The 11,369-nt window shown below is 47.1% G+C and overlaps 1 pseudogene; it reads left to right on the top strand.

Annotated features, from left to right (window-relative positions):
• Positions 1-2,584: 2,584 nt before the first annotated feature.
• LOC136473204 (STOREKEEPER protein-like) lies at positions 2,585-4,669 on the top strand (annotated as a pseudogene).
• Positions 4,670-11,369: the final 6,700 nt, after the last annotated feature.

Genomic DNA, 11,369 nt, shown 5'->3' with positions numbered 1-11,369 from the left:
GAGGCCAAGCCATCGTTGGGGGCTCGCAGACATGGATCCTCAGGCTGCCGAGCCCCTGAAGCAAACTGCCGAGGCCTTGGAGGGAGTTATTGGCCTTGGGTACTGATTCCGAGGCCACAGTAGCCCGGACGTGGCTCCCCACGCTGCATTGTCCTTGGAGCAGGAGTTGGCAGCACAGTGAGGCATGGGCGTCAACCATGTGCATGGTGGTTAGTACAGTGGCGGGCAACCCCTGCCCAGTCCGGGCGACGTGCAGGTCATCGTGTGATGACGTCGTAGGGAGCTGTGGCTCTGCAGGTGCCGAGGCCGAGCCATCGCGGGGGGCTTCGGCGGACATGGATCCTCAGGCTGCCGAGCCCCTGAAGCAAACTGCCGAGGCCTTGGAGGGAGTTATTGGCCCTGGGTACTGATTCTGAGGCCACAGTAGCCCGGACGTGGCTCCCCACGCTGCGTTGTCCTTGGAGCAGGAGTTGGCAGCACAGTGAGGCATGGGTGTCAACCATGTGCATGGTGGTTAGCACAGTGGCGGGTAACCCCTGCCCAGTCCTGCCTCCTGTCCCGTCGGCCATTCCGCTGTACTGTGCCGCGCATGTGGTCGATGTCAGGGGCAGCAGTTGGCTGAGTTAATGCGACACGACGTTTTGTCAGAGGGACGGGAGAAGGAAGAGGCAGCGGAGTGCTGCCGAGCCCGCCTCGCGCGAGACGGAGGGTCGGTGGCCCGGCCGAGGCCTTTGGTGGGGGATCGCTCGAGGTCAGTGGTGAGGGGGCCTCGGGCGAGTCGGAGAATCGGCCGAGGCCAGCGGTGTTTAGCTGGTTTCGATCTTTACGAAGTCTAAGCAGTCGTTTTTTGGGTCTTGCTTAGGGTACCCCTTCTCTCGGTATCCGACAGTTAGAATTTTAGGATAAGTATTAGTTATCGTTTAAACATCTAACTAGTAAAGGATTACTTTTATTATATGTCGCGTAATATGCAGCCTGAGCTAGTAACGCCTGCTACCGAATCTTTTGATGGGGGAAGTGACGCGCTAGCAGCGAGCCAAGCCGTTTGGCCCGTGGTAGGCTAGGTAAATATGGTGCCTCATGCAGGTCTGGGCTGGTCGCCCTTTGAAGGATACACCGAGCTTCCGCTCGGGCTTGACCGATTTAAGGTCACAGAGAGAGTTACCGAGGTCGTCAGACGGACACCGCACCTGAAACAGGGGTCATAGCTTGGTCGAACGAATGGTCGAGAAAAGAGAGAGACCCCTTAACTGCCATTCCGAAGATGGTTCGGAGGTCGCGAGGGGCTTGGGGCTCCTATTGAGTACTTTGACAGAAGGGGTCACCTAGAACCTAAGATTAGCGCTGTGGGCCTAACATGGCCCACTCCGGTAGGAGGCATTAGCGTCTAGAAAATAGGTGAAGTCTTTGTGCCGGGGGGTTTGGCAAGGCTTGGGAGGTCCGCGACATTGGAATGCTATAGTCGATTAAGGAAGGGCGTAAAGTGCTGTCACATTGCTCCAGCCGAGCTTTCATCCCGAACAACATGAGAAATATTCCTTTAGAATATGATAGATGCCCTGAACGTGATATAAGGGCAGAGCAACAAGGCACCAGGTCTTGCCGAGGCTATGTCCTCTCGCCTCCACAAAGCTGTGTCGGCAATTCCCAGCTCAAGGTCACACCCGGGGAGTGACGCAACATGATAAGTGCCCGTCGCATGAGCGCATCGGGACATGCCTGTCAGCCTGTCCCTGCATGCCGCCACGCCCTTAGCGTGCAGCCATGAGGAAGGTGTTCCCACGTAAGGCACAGCGGGTCTTCACGTCTAATGGTCAGCTCCAGATTCCTGCAGAGGATGTTAGAGGCAGCCCAACGCTATCGTCCACGACAAACCCACGAGGGACGACGTCCGGTGCCGCCACCAACGAAAGTTGAGGACACAAAACCCCTGTAGAATCTACGAACCCGCTCTCCTTATACCCTTCACCTTTGGTATATAAGGTTGGCCTAGGGCTTCTATAGAAGGGAATGGAAGGACCAATTGCGGTTAGTCGATGAAATCCTAGATCACTAGTTTAGTGCTCTTCTACCATCTCTCTCTTTTTCTCGCATTATAAGAACTTGATCGATCATTCTAACATGAAGAAAATAGCTCTTAGACGTAGCTCTTAGATGTCCATACCAGGATAGATTCTTTGTGTCTTTAGTGCTAAACCACCGAAGTAACAAGCATCGATCTATAGATCGGATCACTAATTACTGCCACTAAATCGAATCTACAACAACAGCCTTCAACACAAGTTCAACCAACATTTGCTTATCACATCCCACAAAATACCATAGGACAACGTTAAAAAAAAACTCTACCGCTTACCCTGAGCGGTTCGAGGATGTCTTTAACAATATAGATAGCATGCTATCTATAAGGGCTGCCATGCTATCTTAAACTGTACTATAGATAATATCTGTAACAGGGCTATCTTTTACGTACACTGATAAAAGGATTAATTAATTTTAATCCTAATGCACCTTAACCCACTGAATTGAGTCGCTGACAGGCTTAACCCAAGGTTTGTGCCAATTCTTTGTTCTAGGGCACACTTCCGCAACCGAACACGCCGGCCGCCCAGCCCTCCCAGGTTCCCACCCCACAGCAACACAGCAAAAGGCCAACAGCGATATCGGCGAGGCGGAGCAATCCCGCAGAGGGATTCAAATCCAAAACCCTAAACCAACTCCTCCCCACACTCGCCGGCATGGCCCCGAAGCGCTCGGCCGCCGCCGCCAGCCCGGGGTTGGCGTCCGACGCCTCCGACGGCGAGGCGCGCGCGGCCCGCAACAGTCACCGCCGCCGAGCCTCCCCCTCCCCTTCCCGCTCCGGCTCCCGATCCCGATCCCGATCCCGCTCCAAGTCCCCTCGCTCCAACGTCCGCCCTAGCGCCGCCGCATCCGACTCCGACGCCGATGCCCGCGCCCCGTCCCGAGGCGCACCAACCGCGAGCGTTCCCCCCGCGACCACCTCGACTCCGACGCGGACGCCGACGCCGGCACCGGCCGCCGCGCCGCTTCCCCGAGGCGTCGCGGCGAACGTTCCCCAAGCTTCCACTCCGACTCGGACGGTGACGCCGCCGGCCGCTCTCCGTCCCCGAGGCGCAGTCGCGAGCGCGCCCCTCGCCTCCACTCCGACTCCGACTCCGACAACTCCGCCGCGGCGGCGGCCTCCGATGACGACGGCGCCGGCGACGCCTCGCTTTTGCCTAGCGCGCGCCGCTCCTTCCGCATCGAGACCTCCAACGTCAAGCCCGTCAGCACGCGCCCGATGGATGTGCCCCTCCGCGCCGCCGCGGGGTCCTCCCAGCGTCGCCCGAAGCGCCGCCCCAGCCCCCATTCCCCGGAGCACCAGAAGCGGCCGCCCCGGGTTTGGAGTCCTGAAGACGAGGTCACCATACTGAGCTCCCTCATTGAGTTCCGTGCCAAGAAAGGCCGGCTCCCTGCGTCCATTCAGGACACGGGCAAGGTACACAGCCAGATTATTCATCAACTCACTGCTAATGCTTCTACGGCCCAGCTTAGTGATAAGGTCAGGCGCCTCAAGCATAAGTACAAGTTGCTGCTCACCCGTGCAAAGAATGGACGGGATCCCAACTTGCCAACGCAACATGATCGCGATGTCTATCACTTAGCAAGAAAGTTTGGGGATTGAAGAGTCTAGTACTGGTACGAGGGTCTCGTGTGCCACACGAAGATACTGAGGATGCAGAAGAGAGCAATGAAGAACAGGAGATAGAGGAGAGTGATGAGGATATGGAAAACGGATGGGAACTCCGTGATCGCACGACCAAAAAGCCAAAGGCATTGACATATGAAAACGGCAATGGTAATGCAATTGTCACTGCGGGTAGGGCTAGCCATGGTGATGGCAGTGGGAGAGATGATGCCGAGAAGGGAAGACAAATGTATCCATACCTGTGGGAGGCTGTTGAGGAGCTGTCGAAGGAGCATCCGAGTGGGCCAATATTCAGGAAGGCGTTTGGTGTACTTGAAAAATCAAAGGCAAGAGCGGTGGGAGGAGAAGCTCAGGAAGTTCAGAATGTCAGAGATCAGGCAGCAGCTGCAGCGGATGGACCTGATGAAGGAGACAGTGGGGATGGTGCTTGATGCTCTGGAGGGTGCATATTGATTAGGCTGGAATTGATGTGCTGCGGGGTTTTGGATTCTGAGGTGGTCTTTTGGTAAGATGTTGCTCAAAAAGGGTGACCTAAGTCTTCCAGTTGCTTGGAATAGTCTTGTTCTAGTGTTATGGACATATGGTTGGCTGTGTCTACTTTTGTGGTGAAGGATATTGTCTTTGATCCGAACTAGACCTAGATCAAGGAGTTATGACCGGTGCTTGTTATCGTTCCCGAAATATTATGCTTTATGTGCTTAGGTGCTAACTTATGCCTATTTGTCATGCCATTGCTATGTTCCTGCTTAATATTAGTTACTTCATTGGCTTAATTATCTGTTTCTATTTTTCCTTTTCAACTGCATCTGTAAATATGAACATCGTCATTTCATCAGGCTTGAATCCAGCTTGATATTTGCTAAACTCTCAACCAGATGAACTGGATGCGAGCTTGGTGCTTGTTAGGTTCCTCTAACAGGACTCATGACTGGAAAATGTAATCTGATGTGTTCATAGTTACTTGCCCTTGATGATCTTTGTACCACTCTGCTGTGCTTCTGGCTTGCTAGATTTGATTTGTCGGATTTGAGAATGCTTATTCAGGTTGTATTTGATGCATAATACTACATTATAGTTCACATCTCGAATTTGGTCAATTGCATGTTTGCAAGCAATGTGTCCATTAAGTTATCAGATCAGAGTTGGGGAATACTGCAATCTGGATACTTGGAGAGATTCTCTAGAGCTATCCAAGTGTTTGTGTTCTGTTTGACTTGTCCCAGGAAGTTGGTTTAGTGAAGTATATAACATAATGAGTTCACTAGGGAACTTCTTAGATCATACAGCTTTAGGGCTAATTATTAGTATTGTTCTGTGTGGATTATTATGTTCTGTTGCCATGTTCTTGGGATTGATTAACTTAAAAGGCAAATGAGTAAATGGGGTTCTTTAAAAAGGGCGTACCCAGCGTAGAGAGCTCCCGCTCTGTGCGGGGTCTGGGGAAGGGTGTCAGTGGCAAGCCTTACCCTCGCCTGTGCAATGCGAGGAGACCGCGACTCGAACCCGGGACCTTCCGGTCACAGGCGGTAAGACTCTACCGCTTGCACCAGGCCCGCCCTTCAGTAAATGGGGTTCTTTCTCGAATAAATTTTTTGTCCAACTTGTTGAGTTGGGGAAATTCGGTCCCAATCCCTAGGATCGAGTTCAATTCCTAGAGCAAGCCCCATCTTATCTGATTGTAGTATATATATGGTTAAGGGCGTCATATGGGTCTTGTACTCTTGTTTAGGATGATCAAACTTGCTCCTCTATTGGAACTGGGGCATCCTTCTATGAAGGACATCTAGTTTTTGCTTGAACATACTCGTGATGCATCATACACACTTGGACAGTTGGGCTCGCCCATCAGATGGGAAGGGTGTGTTCTTTCTTGTGATCTCAAAAGTGCTACAACTGTCGCCTGAAGTATTTTCTTTGGCATAAATGGTATTGCATCTCTCAAAGCTAGATGAGAAATTTCATGATGATAGCGTTATCTGGTGGTTCAGTGAAGCGCACATCTTAATGTCCCTGGACGTTCAAAGCACAAAAACCTGTCTCCTTGCATCCTCATGTGCATGCTGCATGCATGATTGTGATTCTGTAGGAGCACTTTTACATGTCTTAACACAAGCACACAAGATCGTATGTTTTGTCTTGAAACGATGAGGTATTGCCTGACTTATCCTTTGTTTAACACTGCCGTCGTTTGTCATTTGGTGACACATGAATCTAGTGCACGCAGCAGTCCAGTTTCTTAAACCGGAGCATCCAGTTTAGGCAGATTATTCAGAACAGAGGTAAATGATGAAGCTTTCAATCCGTCTCCTCTTTCATCTTCTCCCCCTTTGCCTATCAGGAAAAGGGGGTCTTATCCACCTGACACAACAGATCACTCACTGTCATCCCCATTTCTTCCTGTCTCGTCATGACTTCCGTTGGGGTCTTGCTCCTGTGGAAGATGGAAGTCCAGTAGCTGAAGCTGCTGAAGATGGAATAGCAGTAGCAGAGAAGAAATAATTTCGCCTCTTGACATTTGGAGCAAATTTTTGCATTCTGATGGTTGGTTGTGCTCTCAACCAGAGTTGAATCAGAAAATTATCACAAGGCTTGTTTCATTTATTATGGCTTAGCTTTGCCACAAGCGCATTCGAATGCATTCAGGACGAACTGCCGAGCTCTAATGATCTTCTGGAATCATCATGTGTCTGGCAGTCTGGAAAGGGATTCCGTCTGAAAATCAATAGGTTCTTGAGACGAGACTTGAACAATTTCTCTCCAGCCTTGCCCAGAATGACCTGGGCTTCAACTGAATTCCTCTCCAGCCTGGCCCAAAACAAGTTCGGCCTGGCCCATATGAAGGTCGCTGCTACTGCCTGGGCTTGTTTTTATGTGAAAAGTACAGGAGCTGTTTTGTTTCTGCAACGAAAATTGAGAAGAACGGCGAAACTAGCGTGATGATGCTTTGCTTTTTTTTTTAAGATGATGGAACGGGTTCCAGCCTCTACATCGTTTGACGACATACACACACAGCCGTGATGATGCTTTGTTTAACGAAAGCATTCAGTGCGCTGTGGCTGCTGCAAAGTAGTAGGAACTTGGATACAGTACTAAGAGCATGATTGGTTTGCGACTTTTACCATGCCAAAGATTTAACAAGCCAAAGCTAGGTAAAAAAGTTTGCCATGGATTTAGCAATCCAAATGTGAGAGGTTGACTAGTTTTGGTAGCCAACTAAATAAAAGCCAAAGTCATAGCTTACCAAATCTTTGGTTTGAAAAATTCTAGAAGCCAACGAATCAGGCTCTAGGTGCTCCATGATTGGAAACAGCTGCTGGCGACGGCCGAAACTTCATCTGGCACGGCGCCTGTCTGATTGGTTAGTGCCGCATAAGTGAAGCATTTGGACAAGTTACCACGGACCATGGAGAAGCGGTTTCAGCACCTCTGCTACTCGTGAATTCATGATTCATGCATCTCTGATCTTGTCTTCTCGATGGGATTCCCAGCCATTTGGGCAAGTGAAAGGCAGGCTGCCGGTGCCGGGCTCTTGGCCTCTTGCTTGCTTGAGACGCAGCGAGGGATGCGGCTGCGCGCGGCTGGCCGCTCGGGCGGTTTGGCTGCCCTTTCAGGCCTGCTTTACGGTGAGATAAAACAGCATCATAACCATGCAAGAGTGTTTACTTCTCTTGCTTTTGTGCTGTCGTATCTGAGAATCGTCACTTGCGTAATGGACCGTACATTGGAGATGGTCAATGCATGCATCAACAGCGTGAAGTTGGAAAATGGAATCGGGAATCTATCATGGATGTACGGCCATTGCATCAGCACGACGAATCTGCGACAAGGAGTACTGCACAATGCAAAATCTCTCCTGCAAAGCTAGCTGTTTTCTATGAAGTTTGTTTGCCTTAGACTCTGAATCGCCGAAGTCAGAGCATGCCGAGACTTAGCAGCCTGTAAGAACGGCCTGCACGTTCTCCTCCTCCTGCTGCTGCTGCAGGAAGAGCTTTCGGATAAGGAAATCGGAATGGCAACTTGGGTTTGATCAGATCCAATGCAATGCAAGTGGCAACGGAGGATCTCTTGGCTTTGCGCATCCGAGGATGCGCGCGGCAGGTTGTGCAGAACAGCCCGGCGGCCTTTCAGGCTGAATGAACTGACAACTGACAAGGCAACTCTGAAGTCTGAATTGGCAAATCTAAGCCTGTTCGTTTGGCCGTGGCTTATCGTAAATGATCATAAATTTCCAGCCAGAACAGTATTTTTTTCTCACATAAACCAACTTTCACGAACCAACAACGATACGAACCAACCAATCGAACAGGCCGTCTCTTCCCAGCCGTTGATATCGACAGGCCAATCAAACCCAATCATGATTGATGACTGACAGCTACTACGTTACTGCATTCTAAAATGCTACGTACATATCTGACCAGCACCCCCATTCGCTCGTTTCTATGGCTTATAAGCCGACTAATGCTGTTTTATTGTGTGAGAAAAACACTATATCATAACTGATAAGTATGGCTGATACGATCAAGCGAACGAGGTGGGGGAAGTTAGCGAGAGTCGTATGATGGATGTTTTATACTTCTATATACAGATACAGCTGGAGGTAGACACGAGTTCTTGCGTCAGGGATTTGTCACCTTTCACACATCACAGTAAATAAAAGAGGCACGATCTACCTAACCAAAGCGTCATCAGAAGTTATTTGGAAACGAGAAAACAATCGACTGCACGGATCGTACAAGAGGAGGAGTGGGTCAGATCTGCGAAGGTTTCAAATCAAGAATCAGCAATTAGGTAGATCGAATTTATTTATTTCGCATACTGTAATGTATTGTGCACAAACGGTCCATGCCAGACTGATAAACTGAACTTATAATAAGTAGGGAGTCAGACAGAGGTGCCTGGTCAGTACTACTCAGTACAGCTAACAATATTCTGACTCTCCAGCATATCATCATTACCGTATATGTTTATGGAAATATAAATGGATTGAAATGGTTGATTGTTCGAGCCTACTGGTAACGATTTTGTTGTTGACCAATTTGGTTGACTTCCGGTCCCTCCTAATGAAACACGTTCTCGAACAAAAAAAATAACCCAATTTGTTGACCGAATTTACGCTTGAAAGTAACACAGACTAATCACAGCAGCTGGCACGGCATATGGTAATTAAAGATATATGAAGTGTGCGCAGAATGTTCAGTTCAGACATCGACGTTAGCGCAGCTGCCGATTGGGCTGCAAACGTACGTACTGAAGAATGAAGATTCTTGTCAAAGACAAACTCATATATAACCACAGTTTGGATCGATAGCTTCTAAATTGCATCCTACAAGCAACCTAAATCACGTGGAACGTGTGGATAGATTCCTATTCCTTGAAAGTTACTCTCTCCTTTCTAAATTGTAAGTAGCTTCTAAATTGACACCAACACTTAATTTGTTGACATCCGTATTTTTTTCTTGCGAGTGATACGCAACCTGACGGTACAACAAACGTGCCATTCGACTTTAGTTCATGAAGCTAAAATACAAAGCTGTAAGTTAAACATGAAACATGCCTGCTAAAATGAAAGAGATATATAGATAATCTATGAATCCACCCCATTTAGAACCTTTCATTCAGTTCCATGACAGTTAGCACACAAGAGAAAACGTGCAGACATTCAACATTTTGGTACGAAGCAGTGACAAACACTCCATTGTTACTATGAAGCCAACACCAAGTACATACGCAAATCTTACAACCATATGCCAGTGAGCGCATAAATGTGCCAATCTCCTTGCACTAGAATGATATCTCATATCTAGAAGACCTTACTTAAAAAAACTGCACAACAATGACTAGATATATTTTTACTGTCAGGTTGAGGCTTGAACCGAAAGTGAAAATCGGACTAGTTTTCACCGTCAGTTCAAGTCACAGTCGGATGGTGAAAACTGATCACAAGTATATAAGCAGTCACTAAACCCTAGCCCGTCCTCTCCCTCACCTACATTCCCTCCTAGCCAGGGGTGGATCTAGCACCGGGGCAGGGTGGGCTTGAGCCCCCTAGCTACCACTATATGATGCACGGAGCCCCTCCTACAAATTAGTAGCCATAGAACCTTGAAATAAGAGACTAGAGATGAATGATAATGCAAGAAGCCCCTCCTAACTTATTTTTCTAGAAATGCCACTGATCCTAGCCACGACTCCCTCTCCCTCACCCACTCTCCGTCCTGATCCTCTCTCTTCCTCACCCACTCCCTCCCGACCCTCTATCCCCTCACCAACAGCATCACGCGGTATGGCAGCCGGCCTAACGGCATGCTCCCAGCAACGCAACAGCCTCCCCACAACACAACGGGGCAAGATTTGCGTTGCGCCGCGGGCGAGGACGAGGATGGCGCAAGCAAGGACGTCGACGGCGGCGCGAGCACGAACGTCCAATATTTCTAAATTTTTTTATTCGTTTTTCACCACCAGTGATTAAATCCATTCATTGCCGATTTTCACCACCACCAGCAAAACCCACGGTGATGGGGTTTGAGACCTGACGATGATGAAATATCTGTAGTAGTGTCAAGAAGTGACTGCCAGAATTATCATCCAAGAAGTTTCATTTTTAGGGGCGTATTCATATAAAGTCCTACATCTGTGTTATTTTCAGACAACTAGCTAGTCTATCAACCTATGCTCTTGCACAAGCTAAAACTTTAGGAGATATAAGTATTAGTTAATGTTTAATACATATAGCTAATAAAGAGTTACTTGTATTAAATTGTATGTTTTTCTCTTTGTTTATTTTCTAACATAATACACATAATAGATACTCGTAGTCTATATCCAGTTATCATAAACTTATAATATCTTTTTGCAAGGGGCTGATGCTGATCTATACACTTTTTATTCATATTAACATTTTATTTTGCATGGCACCTTTGTATATTTTAAATATGCAGTTAGTTTGAAACCTTACCTTTAACTACGGTGGCTCTTATTGCATCATATATCTTGTGAAGTCACGAATCTAAATTTTGATTTTTGAAAATTTGTTTTTATTACCTGCTATAGACTCTTTTTATCCTCAGTTAAGTTAAAACTCTTATGCTTATTGTATCTTTAGTTATACTATGAATACAGTGGTATGAGGTATCAAACATTTTAGTTAATATATAAATATATCTAAAGTAATAATTTATATAAATTATATGTCATAGTTACTAATACGGTTTAAACAATTTGTTAGTATCAATAGTATATGGGTTGTTAAGGAAATATTTTTTACGTGATGAAACATAACATATATATTTATCGCTCATGCATGCTGGCACGATGTTGTATGCTTAATTTAATAAAATCTTAATATATTAATATTGATAAAAGTGGGTAACGTAGAATAATATATATGCTTTATGGTTATTTAAACATTTTTTAATAAAAGATGTTGACAATTTAGATATAGATTTGAGGAGATATTTTTTTTAATAATGAGATGAAAACTGGATTACGTAAACTATCTATCGTAATAGAAGGACATGGATAATTAGATGCAGATTTAAGTGTACTTAAGATCATATTTCTTAATAGCATAAGTGTATAATTTAGACATAGTCATTGGCCACTTTATGCTATTTTACTCCATAGCAGAGGTGTGTAATTACTTAGAAAAAAGAATAGATCT

Source organism: Miscanthus floridulus, chromosome 8, assembly GCF_019320115.1.
Source record: "Miscanthus floridulus cultivar M001 chromosome 8, ASM1932011v1, whole genome shotgun sequence".
NCBI classification, from domain to species: Eukaryota; Viridiplantae; Streptophyta; class Magnoliopsida; order Poales; family Poaceae; genus Miscanthus; species Miscanthus floridulus.
Note: the sequence above shows the minus strand (reverse complement) of the source record. Positions and strands in the feature narration are given on the sequence as shown.